This window comes from Triturus cristatus, chromosome 2_2 (genome assembly GCF_964204655.1).
Source record: "Triturus cristatus chromosome 2_2, aTriCri1.1, whole genome shotgun sequence".
NCBI classification, from domain to species: Eukaryota; Metazoa; Chordata; class Amphibia; order Caudata; family Salamandridae; genus Triturus; species Triturus cristatus.
In genome coordinates this window covers 1,138,810,148-1,138,827,096 of record NC_140582.1, presented here as the reverse complement: position 1 = coordinate 1,138,827,096, position 16,949 = coordinate 1,138,810,148, and positions in this window count along the sequence as shown.

Below are 16,949 nucleotides of genomic sequence, written 5' to 3'. Positions count from 1 at the left end.
GATGAGGGTAAGGACCACAACATCCTGGTTGCCCCTTCCCATAGTGTTTAACCGTTCCCACTCACCCCACGAATAAAGGGATACCTTGGGGTGTATGAGGGATTTTTATTATATATAAACCCCTTCAAAAAATCAAGAATTCTCCTGATAGCTCGCTGGAACATGGTCGAGCCCAGCCTGACCTTTAGGAGTCAGGGTGAACCTTATGATGAAGCATGCCACTACTAGAGTGGGTGAGGGTTATATATTTTTTTTAAAAGCTACATCTGACTGACAAGCCCCAATTAGGGCAAAACCGGTTTTAGATTGCTTGTTTTCCAGTTCAGGTCTGGCAGGTCGGACTGGACCATTCCTATTGGAGGAGGGTCGTCAAGACTGATTTGCATAAAGCTGGGACCAAACTGGGGTGGCTTGGTGAGCAAATGAACAATGGGTTGGAATACTACCCTGAGTGACTGCCAATTTTAAACATATTGGAAGCATTTCTCCCATCTCCTTTTATATGATTGATGTACCGCGCTAAGTGGCAAGATATGCCCAGACGTGGGTCCTGTGATCACTGTCCCACTGGGACCAAGCTACATCACACTGTTGAGCTCCAATCAGGGTGAAACCAGTCATGGGTTGCTTGTGTTCCAGTTCAGGGAGGATCTGACCTGACAGTTTGAGTTGGACTGTCCTGTTGGAGCATGATCTAGACTGATTTGCATATGGCTGAGGTGGCATGGTGGGCAAAAAAAGTATTTGTTGGAATGCTGCCCCAAGTGATTGCTAGAGGTTAGACTTATTGCAAGCATAGCTCTTATCACCTTTTGTGTGTTTGGTATGCCACCATGATTGGCAAGGGTAGGCACAGACGTGGGCCCTTTGCTCACTGTGCCACTAGAACCAAGCTACATCTAAGGGATGAGCCCAATGAGGGCAAAACCGGCCTTGGCTTGCTTGTGTTCCGGTCCAGGGAAGGCCTTGCCTGGCAGTTGGGGCTGGACTTTTCCTATAGGAGCAGGGTCAAGATCAATTTGCATATGGCTGGATTCAAACTGAGGTGGCACGGTGGACAAAAGAGCAATGGGTTGAAATGCTACCCTTAGTGATTGCCAATGGTTAGACTTATTACAAACATACCTCCCATCACCTTTTGTGTGATTGATGTACTGCCCAAAGTGCGAAGGGTACGCCTGGACGTGGGCCCCATGCTCACTGTACCACTAGAACCAAGCTTCTTCCGACTGACAATCCCCAATAAGGGTGAAACTGGTCTTGCGTCGCTTGTGTCCCAGTTCAGGGAGGACCTGGCTTGAAACTTCGGGTTGCACTGTTCCAATTGAAGCAGGGTCAAGATTGATTTGCATATGGCTGCCTCCAAACTGAGGATGCATGGTGAAAAAAAGAACAATGGGTTTGAATGCTTCTCTAAGTGATTGGCAGTGGTTAGTCTTATTATAAGCATTCCTTCCATCTCTTTTGTGTGTTTAACATACCACCCTAAGTGGCAAGGGTATGCCCTTATGTGGGTCCCGTGCTCACTGTGCCACTGGTGAAAACAACATCTGACTGATGAGCCCCAGTCAGGGCGAAACCAGTCTTGGGTTGCTTGCGTTCTGGTTTAAGGAGGACCTGGACTAACAGTTCATGCTGGACTGTATTTGAACATGGTCCAGACTGATTTGCATATGACTGGGTCCAAACTGATGCAACATGGTGTGCACAAAAACGATGGGTTGGAATACTACCACAAGTGATTGGCAATGGTTAGACTTATTGCAGGCACTCCTCCCAATACATTTTGTGTGTTTGATGCCCTGCCATAAGTGGCAACGGCATGCCCTGACGTGGGTCCTGTGCTCACTGAGCCACCAACACCAAGATACATCTGGTCCTGGATTGCTATTGTTCCAGTTCATGGAGGACACGGCCTGGCAATTTGGGCCAGACTTTTACTTTTGGAGCAGGCTCAAAACTGATTGGCATATATTGCAGGTCTAAACTGAGGTAAAATGGTGGGCAAAAGAACATTAGGTTGGAATGCTACCCTGAGTGCTTGCCAGTGGTTAGACTTATTACAAGTATTCCTCCCATCACCTATTGTGTGTTTGATATCTCTCACTAGACCACAGAGTACTACACTTCACTGCATTTTCACTCCATGGGATACTTCCCTTTGCAAACACCCATGACATGGTGCTTCTCTTCTACCACATCATACCTAAGGGGCACTCCCCTATGCAACATTTTTACGACACGGTAGTGCTCTTCCTCAACTTAGCCAAGGATGCTCTCCCATACAACTCCTAGCCACACTGTACTGCTCTTTCTCTAGTTTTCAGAAAAGCACATGTGTACTACACTTGTATCCCTTGCAAGAAGGTACTATTTTTCCCACGCATCCTCAACTCTTTATTATGCACAACAAGCATGTATCTACACAACACAAAACAGATAGGTTCTAGAGTAGTTTACCCAAACTGCAAACTAGACTTCATATAGAGATGAAAGTAAATGCTCACAAAGTACTCCCAAAACAACCTATATGTGGATTATTTAAACTTTCCAAACCTGTCTTGCAGCACAAAGCATTCAGCAAACCACAACCATTAACATAAATTGGAATTCCCAAAAAACAGAAGTCATCTTACACAGAAACTTACTAACACAACATAGACATTATCCATATTATGTATCTAAAACATTTTAATATGCAAGAGTCATCATATCACACGTAGGGGAAAGAGAGGATATACACCCACCAATTTACAAAATCACAACAAATATTCCATGCTGGAAAGTCAAACAGACAGGTACTGACTCAAACTTGCTGTGTTTGGGTCCTCTTGTTATTAGGCCGGAAAAACCCCATCCACTCAGAGGGTAGCATGCTTCATCATGGGCCTATCCTGGCACTGACCATCAAGATTCAGGTGAGAGTAACTCTTGGAAGGACTAAAGGACGACTCTTCAAAGGCGAAGGAGGTAAGTAAAACTTTATTTAAATATAAGTATCTACCTGCGGTAAAAGCGTGGCTCATCCCTAGCCAGCTAGTCACCAACTGACCACCCAAGAACTCCACCACCGTATGTGGAATGTGGAACGCACAAGGCACAGTGGTCCACACTCCTCATGTGAAAGAGAGGACATGGAAGCTGTAAGTACAACAGTAACTACCTGTGTAAGGGAGATTGTGAAGTGTTTAATATTGTTGCTAAGATTTGTATTGCACAGGATACCGTATGGTGAGAGAGTGGGTACAGGGTGTGGGCTCTAGGTAAATAGGGGAATCAGTGTCTTAAAACTACCTATTGGTAGGATGATCAGACGTCCCGGTTTTCAGTGGACTGTTCCAGTGCTTTTCCTAATTTTAAATACTTGCCAGGTTTTTGGGGCAAATGTCAACTCATCCTGCAAAGCAGAATTGAAAGGCAGGCTTGCATTTCCACTAATGCCTCTAAACTCTAAAAAAGCTGACATTATTTATCTTTTTCTTGCTGGCAACACAGGAGGAGGTCAGCTGCGTGCTCCTAGCAGAGGAGAGACAGAGTGGGAAAGAGGGCAGATGTGCTTATGGTGGAGGTCCTGCCATAGCTAATGTTATATATTCAAATATACACATTTACAAGGCTATGCAAAATCTGGGACAGGCCAGAAATATACCTTTAATATACCTTGACCGTTGTCAGCCTTTAGACCTACATCTGTCTGGCTTGTCCTGGTTTTAACTTCCCAAAATATGGTCACTGTACCTGTTGGTGGACGTTAAAGACTTTTTATTGTGTCCCTAAAGGTAGGATTTAAAGGAGCGGGGTTAAATCGACCCGTTGGGAGAGGTAAACTTTTCTGCCCTTGCATTACCCTATAATGAGGTGCTGGGGTTTTCTTCAGGACAGTCATGCTCTTGTGAGAGCAGATTGGTTGAAATGTAAAGCTTAGAATGTAGGAATGTAGGCTTTAGCTAAACTAAGGATAATTTTGGCCTGGTTGTCCATTTTACTGTGACATTGCAGTCACACATGTGACTCTAGCTGCTGTTTATTTTGCGTCATAATAAAGACTCCTAGACTTTCAGCTGAGAAATAATTTCCCCTGATTACCTAAGCGTAGTGTACATTCTCAAGGACAGGCCAACTGTCTCACCTTGTACAATATGCTATGTATCATTTTGTGTACGGAGAGCAGACGCTGTGAACACTAGACCGCCATATAGTAGAATGGTGAGAACATTGTCGAATGTATTTTTTAAGATCAAACAATTAACAGCACAAGACGTTTATCCAATGATTCATGGCATTACCGCATGTGAGACCCATATAAGCTTCTAACTGCACACTTTTAAGTCTATTGATCTGTCCAACACTGGTACGAGTTGTATAGAAAATGCAAATATAATGTAATTATTGGTACATGGAATTCTGAAAACACATTAGTCAGTTCAGTCAATGTTCTTCATATCCAACAGAGAGTCCAATCCGCGTAAAACAAATTTGCAGATTCTTATCTTTATTAGCTTTAAAAGAATTCCCAGCACACGATCTAGCCGACACGTGTTTCGTCTGTACTCAGACTTTTTCAAGGCTGGGAATGTAGAAATATACAATAAATATTCCACACAAGATACACAAATACAATAATTGTCCTATTTACACAAACTTGAAAACTGGTGTTTCCCACAACCTACTAATAATTACAGCCGTTACATAGATGCTTATCAAGTGCCCCAACATTCTTATTAGGAAAGTCACTTAGACTATGATACATTATTCTGTACCAGAAAGAACATCTAGTGGAGGAAGTTGGAAAAGATCCTGTGAAGAACAAAATAATAAAATCTTACTAGAATTAGTGCTTAGTTGGCACACGTACTCAAAGTATGGGTGCTTGATAGATAAACCCACACCAATGGAATAAATTCCAAGATGAAAATGTGTGCATAATATCAATGAGGACGGAATTTGCCCCATCACCAAATACCACCGTGAATTAGAATGTTAAAAGAAGGCCCATGGCCCAAGAGTATAAAACAGGTCAAAGGTCAACATAAGCAGAACCCACCAAGTGGGAAATTCAGACGTTGATAATTCCAAATCTCAAATACAGTCCAGGAAGCATTGAACCGCATGTAGATCGGCCATAAGGTTCCCGTCAATCTAACGATGAGAAAGCCTTATTATGAATGATAGATACAACCGCATATAAATTTGCATATTACATGCACATGAATAAGAAGCTGGTCCTCAATACATACTTGAAGACCAAAATATATAGAATGCCTCCCCATAGTAGACCTGTCTAATGTGAATACAATGGGGGAAATCCAAATCTATAACCAAAATACCCTCATGGGTGGATATGTCCTAATGGTTATTAAATCAATCCACTCAGAGGTGAGTGTACCTGTGACCTGAGCCTCCAGGATAGTAATGTCAACCATATATAAATATTGGGTATCTGGTGAATTAAAGAAAAACATAACACACACCACCTGAACAAGCGGTGATGCGCAGAAAACCTTTATATGTGAAGTTTAACATTGTGCACATCTTATCGCTGAAAATAGTTGCATAGGCATAATCTCACCTGGTTGTCTACTAGCCACTGTGAGAGTACTGATGTCATTTAAAATTATGGGTATCCAGATATACCCGTACAGAACCGCACCGATAAAACTCTATAACAAAAAATAAGTATAATAATATAATAATAAGCATATAATGGCAGTGAGCAACATAATACACACCCACCATAAAAACAACATACCTAATAATATTGAAAAGCCCTTAAATTAGAGCATCATAAACCATCCGGCAGACGTAAAATAAGCTCCCACGAGGGTGTCAACAATGGCGGTACAACTCCATGATAAGAATGTACCTAACCAAAAAAAAAGATATAATAATCGCACAACAGTCTAAATCTTTTGTATAATGTTCAGTGAAGATACCTGAACATATCTATGTGCACTCACCTCTATTCTGGCAATTATCCACAGTAGCTATTAGCATGGCTGTCCGTCGGCAAAGTAAACAGCAAAACGCGAGTGGCCATGTTGAAAATATATGGTCCCAGTCCCGCGTCACGTGAACTGTGTTTCGATAGAGCTCATGTGACCTGGGTCAAGCTACACGGCGGTATTCGTGGAAAAAAGCCGCCATCTTATAGAGTTGAGATCTTATTAGCTAACAATCGCTGGCCTATTGAACATGCAGAAAAGTAAAAATATCGAAAACATTAAACCCGGGAAACCCCGTATTGTCATTTGGTAGAAATAACGTCAACTGTTTTATGTCAAATAACAAGTAATTTCACAAATATAAAGTGTCTAGTGTGCACAATATCTAGAAAAGAATGTATGTAAATCACCCGATAGTATAACGGGGCCAAAAGTATATAAAATCCCTGTGCATATCAGACAGGATATGAGTAGGTCCATCTCGGTATGGGAGGACATTAAAATAATAGCATTTCCAGTCTCACTGGATATAACACAAGGGTATGTTGGTGGATGCATCCCATCACCAGTATATGATTGTTGCATTTAAGAAATGCATGAATAAACACATAAATACCACAGTACATCTTCTCTTAGGCAACATTAAATTCTAGTATACTCAAGCAACCATAATGCATAGTATGTACAAAGAATACAAGACATTGCTAGATTCTATTCGTAATTTGGAGAACAAAATTGTCACACACCAAAGTCAGGACTACCTCACAAATCGCATAGTCCTAAAAACCATGAACTAAACATAATGCATTGTAGATACAATGAATACATTAAGATCTCACAATTCTGTACACACACATATTGAGCAAATAACAGCTTTATATTGTACAGAGCCATTGGGGTTATTTTCACCCATTGTTTGGTGTATTGTTGTCAATATAATGGTCTTAGTTATTATCCTACTATAGGGACCATATCTATACACAAGATGAATTCTTTTTTTCTCAGTTAACTCTATAAAACACAGTCCATATGTTATGGTTATAAAACATTAGTCCCTTAGAAAAACATGAAGTTCTCTATCGGTATTTAGACCTAGGTCGACCGTTCTCAATTTAATTAACCATTTGAACTCCAGTTTGCGGAGTGCAGATGTTCTATCGCCTCTACGTGGATCATCTGGCACTATGGCAATCCCATGAAACCTGATACGTAATAATTCTGTGTTCTTGTGTGTAGTATTGTAATGAACTGCCAATGGGTAATCGGTGTTGTTATTCCGAATAGCTCTAATATGTTCTTGTATTCGCTCTTTGAGTGGTCTGATTGTGCTACCCGCATAGATTAAATTGCATTGACAAACAATACAATACACTATGAATTTGGTGTTGCAATTCATATAGTGATGTATTTGATGTATTTGCCCGGTGTTATAGCTGAAATTGGTCAATTTATTTTCAGCAAATTGGCATACACTACACATTGTACATTTGTAAAAGCCCTTTGGCTTAGCTGGTAACCATGTTTGATTTTGGTTTGCGTCTGGTTTTCTTGTGATGGAGGGATTTAACAGATTACCTAAGATTCTATCCCTTTTGTATGCAATGCGGGGTTTATTTGAAATATATGGATCTAAATCGTGATCCAATTTTAATAGATGCCAGTGTTTATGCATCATCTTGAATACATTATTACTGTGTGAATTGTACTGTGTTATAAGAGCAATTTGTTTCCTTTCTATTTGATTCTCTTTTTAGATTTGGACTTGAGAAGTCCTTTTCGTTTAGTTCAATTGATCCTGGTGTGGGCTTTATCCAATGTAGTATGATCATAACCCCTGTTAAGAAATCGTTGTTTCAAAGTGGTGACCTCAGTTTGAAAGACATCATCATTGCTGCAATTCCTCCTCAGGCGAGTCATTTTGCCAAAGGGAATTGCACAAATTTGAGAAACAGGATGAGCACTGCTAGCATGCAACACAGAATTGCAAGCTGAACTTTTGCGTAAAAGTTTGCACTCTAATTTACCACCCTCAACATAGAGTGTGACATCCAAAGAATTAATCTGTTTTGCATTGATCTCATGGGTGAAGCTCAAATTATAGTCATTGTTGTTGAGATACTCAATAAGACTATCAAGAGTTGGTCTGTCACCGCCCCATATCATTATGACATCATCAATAAATCTCCCCCAATATATGATGGGATTTGTTAGTTTGGGTGGGCATAATTTCCAAATGTGGTGTTCCTCATAAAAGCCCATGTAGATATTTGCGAAGGATGGCGAAAGTTTAGCACCCATAGCAGCATCAGAGTGTTGTTTATACCAGATATTGTTGTGCATAAAGTAGTTATTGTTGAGTGTCAGTCGTGTTAATTCTAGAAGCATGACAGTGAGTTTATACAGGGTTGCGTCACGTTTGGAAAGAATGTATGTGAGTGCCTCCATCCCCTTGGTAAAAGGAATGCTAGTGTATAAAGGACTTTTAGATATATACATTGTTATAATCTGATGTGCGGTTTTTTCTTGTTAAGGAACACTACTACCTATCTTTTGTTTTGCATTACCGCATGTGTTAGCTTTGATTGCATACAAGTAAACGGTTCAAATCACAACCACAGCGCATAAACATTACAATTGTGTACATAGGCAAACTTTGGTTCAGTTAGTTCAGTTAGTCCATTTGATTCGTCCATTTGCCCCAGACCTTGTTGTATTTGGTTGGGCTGCCCCGGGCCTCAAATAAGAGTTTTTCCTGTGCGGCACACCAGTCCACCCCCTGGCACCATCTGGCTATGCTTGGGGGTTTAGCTTGCGCCCAAGTGGCGGCAATATCGCGCTTTGCTACCACAATGGCTGTCCCAAGGAATAGCCTGTCTTGTCAAGAACCGTCTAGGCCGTCCATCACCCCCAGGATGAAACGTATGGGATCATGGGAATCTGCCAGCCCAGGACCTGTGTGAGTTCAGACTCTATTGCTGTCCAGTATGGGATAAGATTAGGGCATGTCCAGATCATGTGGTAGAAATCGGCCGGTTCTTGGCCGCAACGCATGCAGTTCGGAGAAAGACGCAACCCTGCCCCATGTAGGCGTTCTGGGGCGAGGTAGGCAGCGCACAAGTAGTATAGTTGAATTAGGTGAAGTCTGGCTGAGGTCGTGATGGTTTTGGGGGCCATAAGGGCGTCACGCCAGTCCTCCTCCTCCAGGCATCCCTCCCCCTGGGTCCTGATCGGATCTAGTGTTGTTGGGCCGTTATTGACAAGAGTAAGATATATCCGGGTCACCCCTCCCCTCTCCAGGTTCCCCATCATGACCTGGGCTTCTAATGGGCTAAATTTGGGGAGCGACGTGCCTGTTAAGATGTGTGCATAAAGGGCATGATGGAGCTGCAGGTATCTGTAAATTGTGAGGTGTGAAGGGTGTAGCGCTTCTGCAGGTCCTGGAACGCTCTAATGTGATCATCCACCCATACATCGCCTAGCAGTGATATACCTATGTATTCCCATTGTTTGAGCCCCTGAGTGCTGCCACTTCTCTTAACCACTTGCCTTGTCAGAGAGGTGTGTGCTGGCTCAATTGTTTGTCCCAGCGTGTGTGCCTTAGGGCCGTGCGCCAAGCCATCAGGACCGCTTTGGTTATTGGTGGTATCGCTTTAGGTATTGGGCTTCCGTATAAGTATGCTTGTATTTGAGGGAAATCCATATCTTTGAGCTCTGTTTTGTAGGCCGGGTCAGACCAGCCCCCGGTGAACCAGTCGTGAATTACAAGGAGCCGGGTGGCTAGGTAGTATAGGTGGAGATCACTCATACCCATGCCTCCATTAAAGGGTGGGATCCTCCCCATAGAAACCTTGTGGTCGCAATGTCTATCACCTTGAACCAGCTGCATGGGAAGTGAAAAGTGGTATTCTGGATGATGTATAAGAAGCATGGAAGGATCATCATTTTGAACAACGCCATTCTCCTGAATGGGTTGAGTGGTAGGGGTTGCGAGCGCTTGAGATCGTCCTTGGCTTTGTTGACCAGCGGGTTAATGTTTAATGCCCACTCCAAATCGGGAAGCAGGGCAACCCATATCCCTAAGTATTTGAATGACAGTCGCCTGATGGGGATGGTTGATTGCCAGTCAAAGCATTCCCTAGAGAGGTGGAGGGGCACCAAGGTTGAGCCGGAGTCCTGAGACATTTTCGAAGGTTTGGAGCGCCCAGAGGCACCTAGGACCAGAGGTGGTTGTGTCTGCCAGGTTAAGCAGGGCATCGTCCACATACAAAGCAATTTTATCAGTGTGTTGGCTTCCCCAAGCCCAGCCTTGCATCAGGTTGTCTGACCGAATAAGGCATTCGAAGGGCTCCATTGCCAACGCAAATAGGAGGGGCGAGAGGGGACACCCCTGCCTTGTGACTCTTTGAATCGGGAACGCCTCTGAAAGGGCTCCATTGGTAAGTACCCTGGCTCTGTGGTTAGAGGACTTGGACAAAGCGTTGGAATTGTTGAACTAGGCCCATCATCTTCAAGACGTCCTCCAGATAGCGCCAGTCTACCGTGTCGAAAGCTTTTTCAAAATCAACAAGGAGGAGTGCTAGGTAGGGTGTAAGGAGCTGGCGGTGAGCAAGGGCCAGGTAGAGGCGTGTCTAGTGCTGCATGCTGGCATACTGGTCCGGGTGAACCAATTTGTGGGACGGAGCCGCTCGGCTAGGATTGTGGCATATATTTTTATCTCTGTATTACCTAATGAAATTGGGTGGTATTCCGCGCAAGCTGGGGAGGGCGGTTGGGTCTTGGGAATAACAGCAATAGTAGTCACGTCAGTCTCAGGGGGAAAAAGCCAACCTCTGCAACATGCTGAACGCGTCTCTTCTTAGCGGTCAGCTCCCAGCTTGCTGGAAGAGTGTGAAAACAATCCCCCTACTAAAAAAACCTACGGCTGATCCTACAATCTTAACTAACTATAGACCTATCTCTCTGCTTTCTTTCTTTGCAAAGACAATTGAGAAATATGTCCACTCGGTGATCAGCGATTTTGCTGAAACAAACAATCTTCTTCACCTGAGTCAGTCCGGGGTAAGGCAGAATCTTAGCACTGAGACGACGTTGTTGGATATCTCCGATTCCATCAAAGAGACCCTGGATAAAGGCGGCAAGGCGGTTCTAGTTCTACTAGACCTCTCTGTGGCGTTCGACACCGTGCCTCACACTCTCCTCCTGCAGAGACTGCGGGAGTGTGGGCTTAAGGGCACAGTGTTGAAGTGGTTCTCCTCCTTTCTGGAGTCCAGACATCAAGAGGTCTGGTCCCCCCATTATCAGCTAGTATGCCGCCCCTAAGTGTAGGCGTGCCACAAGGATCTATCTTAAGCCCTGTACTTTTTAATCTGTACATGGCTCCCCTGGCCTCCCTGACCGAAGCAGGTGAGGCCACAATTATTTCTTACGCTGGCGACACTCCACTGCTGTTCACCTGTAAAAAGGTAGAGGAGTTCAATGGGGAGATCATTAATAAGTGTCTGAGAGAAACTTTTGCCTGGTTCAAACTTAATCATCTCAAATGTAACTCTGAAAAATCGGAAATTATCTTTTTCGGTACCCCCCATTTGGACGCCTGGAAACAATGGTGGCCCCTTGACATGTCTCCCCCTCAGTCAGCAGTTAAGATAGTACAAAATCTGGGAGTGAAAATGGACGATGTCCTCTCTATGACTTCCCAAGTACGGTCGGTAGTGGGCACGTGTTTCGGTCTTTTGAAAATGCTTTGTAGGTTTCTATTCTTATTACCTATCCCTCACAGAAAAACGGTAGTCCAGGCCCTCATCACCTCCAGATTGGATTATGCCAACGTCCTATACTTAGGCCTTCATGAGTTTTTGCTCAACAGACTGCAAGTCGTGCAGAACGCGGCAGCTAGGGCAGTACTGAGTCGCGGCCCTAGAGACTGGATTACCCATCAGCTGAAGAATCTGCACTGGCTGCCTGTCTGATGCAGAATATCATCATCATATCAGCTTTATTTCGTTCACAAGGACCATAAAAGAGTAAAATAATGCAGCATACAATAAAAAGTACATATTAGTCACAACATATTAGAATACACCAGATAGAAGTTACGACGTAGCTATGGGGAAGCGTGTTCAAGCACAATGTTTGATTTTATGCAACGATTGCGACTAATCCACATAGCTGTTAAAAATTTCGCAACTGCGAATACTGTAGGTGCTGATAAATCAGTTTTTAAAATTCTATAAGCTGGGATGTGCTGCCTAAAGCCCAGGTTTTTTAAAAGTGGAAGGAGCCAGTGTCTCCTTGATCTTTGGTACGCTTGGCAGAAGAATATAATGTGCAAGTCGGAATCAGAAGGATGGCCACATGCTGGGCATTGTGTTGCTGATTGTGATTGTGACCAACTGGCGGTATGAGCTCCTAGGGGAAGGGTGCCATAACGCCATTGTAAGTAAAGTTTTCTAGTTAGTGTTGGTTCAATAGCATCTAAGACTACTTCTCGGTTGTACGTATCTTTGAATCCCAGAAAGTGCTCAGTTAAAGAGCCAGCCCTAGCCTTCATATATAGAGCACGTAAATTGTGCTCATAGTAGGCCAGTGAGATGGTTTTACGAGAAATCGTGCAACATGCATTGGCTGGGTCGGACCACAAATCAGATCTACCTATTAACTCACAGGATTGTTTGACGTACAATAGCCATGGTACTTGGTCAGCTCTTACAAGACGCAAAATCTCTAGTAACTCCAATCTATAATTCTCAAGCTCTGGGGTACACCATAATTTGCGCCAGAAAATTAAAGGTTTGAGGCCAAGCTCCACCACAATGGGTCTTAGTCCCATATCTAGTCTTAAAGGTAATAATGGTGTGCTAGACGGTAGGGCTGTAAGCTGCCTCAAGAAATTATTCTCAGTGATCTGTAATTTCTGATTGGATGTGTGTCCCCAGATTTCACCCCCATATAGCCCAGCCGCCCTAGCCTGTGTTTTATAAATGTGGAGACGAGGGCCTAGTGGTTTGTAATTCAGCCCAATCATCATCCTAGAGATGGCGCCCGTCACCTGCGTTGGCTTCAAATTTACTTTTGTCTGGTGTGAGTCCCACTTCATTGATTGGTTAAAAATGACCCCCAAGTATTCGAAGGTTTATACCCTCTCAAGGCTGAAAGCCCCTATCCGAGGGCTCGGTCAGGTTAAAGCGGGCGGGTTGAAGATCATATATTTAGTTTTTGTAGTATTGATCTCCAAGCCGTGCGACTTACAGAAGTCGACAAATCCATCGAGAACCCTTTGTATGACCATAGGAGATTTGGAGAGCAGCAGGGTGTCATCTGCAAACATAATTGCTGGTACCCTGCTGCCCGCCAACCTAGGGGCATCAATATTATTTAGCTCGTTTAGATGGCCAAAAACCCCGTTGACAAAGAGGCAGAAAAGGGTCGGTGCAAGCACACAACCCTGTCTGACCCCCCTGTCAACGGGAAAGCCCTCCGAGAGGGTTCCTCCTCTGCCACACCTTACCCTAGCAAAGTTGCCCTGGTGCAATTTTTTCAAGATTATGAGAAGATCAGCGGGGGCCCCTAAGGCCGCCAAGACGGCCCATAATTTGTCCCTAGGGACTAAATCAAATGCCGCTCGGAGGTCTACGAATATCGTGTATAGGCTACCCCCCTCGATTGTTACTGACTTCCAATATAGAAGGTTCAGGCGAAAAATTTGATCCACCGTTGAGACACCCCTCCTGAAGCCCGCTTGAAAGGGGCTCAGTATGTTGTAGTCATCAATCCAGACCTGGAGTCGGTTCAGAATCAGTCTACCAAAGATTTTTTGTGGGACGTCTATAAGACTGATAGGTCTGTAGTTGGCTGGGAGCAGAGGTGAGCCCTTTTTATAGATAGGGACGATCTCTGCGCCCAGCCAAGTATCAGGGACCTCCATACCGCCCAAGATGGAATTAAATAATAGGGCTAGGTAAGGTGTCCAGACGTCCGGCTCCTGCTTGAAAAGATCACCCGGGAGACCATCCAGGCCAGGGGCCTTACCTGATGCCAATCCAACGATAGCCGCTCTAACCTCCTTAATTGTAAACAAGGGCATTTCTATGGTGTCATCAACCAGTGGTAAGGGAGGAGCGGCCAATTCCCCATCCGGTAGTTGGTATAACGATTGGAAATGGTCTAACCATGCCCTAGCTGAAATGTTCGGCTCCAATGCTGTGGCCAATTCCATCGAGCCGGTATTCACAGTTCGCCAGAATTTACGTGAGTCGCCCCTGGCAAGTGATGCAGAGAGTGTTTCCCATTTTAGGTGTTCCCATTCTTTTTTTGCATTGCTGGTTAGAATTTTGTAGGCAGATCTCTTGGCCCTAATTACCTCGCTTCCCAAACCCGCCTTGATGGAGATCAATAGGCTTGTTTTAGCGTTGCGGCAGGTCTTATTATACCAAATTGGTCCAGCAGCGCGATCATTGGCCATCTTTGGTACGCGGGTGAGGATTACGGATACTGACTTAGAGAGAACTCTATGAAGCTGCCCTAATTGTTCTTGTTCACTCTGGGTTGTGTCACGGGCTGTGAGTGCCTGAACCTTTTCAAATATGGGAACTACCCTCGCGTAAAGCATGGGTATCTTCTCTGGGTTAGAGATTAATCTCTCCCACCTTACTCTGCGTCTATTTTGTGTGAGGCCAAGCCCATCCTCCAAGGGCGCCCACTGTCTCAACTTAGGGTCTAGGCCAGGATGGTCGTATTCCAATTCCAGCGCATTGTGGTCACTGTCTTCCCTAGGTGACACCCGGAAGTCAATGACGCGCGGCCACAATGCTAAGGGAACAAGTATGTAATCCAATCTTGACTCCCTGCCCTTACTATTAAAGGTATGGCTAGCTGGTTTATCCGAGATTGCCCTGCCATTGCATGCCCGCAGACCATATTTCATGGTTAAAGCGGTGATTTGTGTGGCAAGAGGGGTCCAAGCTCTAGGAGCCGATGCATGCAAGGGAGGTATAGACCACTCCGTGTCCTCCTCCTTGGCCAGGTCCACCAATAGGCCCGGGAGGGGCTCATAGTGGGAATTGAGGTCTCCCCCGATCAAGGTGGGAATACCCTGAGGGATGTCATCTAGAACAACTGCCAACTCCTCTATTGTGTGCGATATCTGCGAGATCTTAGTTGGTCTGGAATATACATTGATCAGCAGGAAATTGTTTGCGTTCGGCCATTCGAGCCGAACCACAAGAATGTCCCCCGACTTTTGTGGGTGGACAACAGCCCTGCATCCCAGGTCGCTAGATACCCAAGTAGCCAAGCCTCCCGAGGGGCGTCCTTTGCCAGCCCATTTTGCTTGGACATCAAATGTGGCAAACCCCGCGTGAGGAAGATGTTCTCTCGCCCAGGTTTCTTGAAAAAGGCAGATGTCTTGGGCCTGAATGTATGCGCACCAGTCCGGACAATTTACTTTATTAGCCAGACCCGCCACGTTCCAGGATAAGATCTTAAGACGGGGGCAGTTGGGTCTCTCTCTAGCTAAAGTTGCAGGTACAGCCTCCCCCAAATCCTGCCCTGTGGATACGACATCCCGCATACTAGCCACTTGGGGTGCAAATTCCTCGCATGAACTAAGCATTGGGAGGGGGTCCGGGATCTATCTCCGAGACTTGTTGTTCCCCGCTGATTTTAATCTTTTCGAGTGGAGCAACTAGCCTAGCTTGTGTGTTATTAGGCCGTTTAGGCTCTAGAGTTTCCTCCCCCACTATCTTTGTTGGTCAATCCACCATGTCAAGACTACTGTATCTATTATAAGTAGAAAAATAGTCGAGGCATGGTTGCCTGGAGTGGGGGATTGCACCTAGGACTCCGGGAACCTGGTTTCTTACCCTTCTGGGCACTAGTTCCCATCGATCCTCTCCAGATTCATAATTAGCAGTTGGATAAAAAAAAGACAGAGGAAGAGGGTGTATTGATGACCCTTGTACCTGATGTGGCCAGCTACATATGTGAGAGACGGTGAGGGGATCTCTGAAGTTGATCAAGGCACAGTCACCTTGGATTGACTTCCTAGTATTTCCTATCCAAGGGATTCGCCTCACCATCAACACCTCACTGTGGATTCCTTCTGGTAGTGGCCTATTTGTAGAGAGCCAGTGAATTACCTTGTTCTTCAAGGCCCCCGATGATTCTCTGGTGGAAGGATTTAATTCTGGGATACCAGCTAAGATTACAGTGTATGGTATTGCTTCTGGCGGCAAGTCAATGGTTCTATAGTTTAAATCTTTGCCATTGATGGCCATAGGGGGTGCTACTATCTTCTCTTGGTGGCTTGAGCCATTAGCCTTTTTTGTAAAATTGGTATTTAAAAAATTAGTATTTGAAGGCTCTGGGAGGGTGGTGGATGGCTGTTGTGATTGTGTAGCTTGTAAGATCGGGCGGCCAGCCTCAACTAAGATCTCAGGTATGAGGGTGTTGATAGTACCAAGTGATTTATTACATGGTATCTGATTGGCTGTGTTGTGGCCCTCAGCTATTTGTGTAATATCCTTCTGGCGATACACTAAAGCTTTTTCTATCTTTACTAAACAACTTATAATGGGGTTAAGTAAATCCCTCAGCAGTGCACCAATATTTAGTAGTGTGAGGCCCTCCTCTCTAGGTGCGACATTTGAGCTCGGGTATTCTTGAGACGGGATGTTAGAGGGTAAGAACCCTTGCTTTTGGGGTCTACTCTTGGCTTTTTTAGCCGTGCCAGCTGGCTTGATCTCCCGGATGGGAGTACGTTTAGTAATCTTAGCTTTAGACCCTCCTGTAGATTGTGCCCCTCTTTTTGTTTTTGGAATTGCTCAATCCCTAGCATGTACAGATGTTGAATCATACTGAGCGGTAAGAGTAGTAATTGACTCTCTATTAGGTATACTAGGTTCAGCATTAGTGGCTTGTATAGATGCAGTGGGTGCAGTGGATGGAGGGAGGGGTAATAAGCTAAAATCAGTGCGAGCAGAGAAATCACATTCGGTTGATAAAACACTA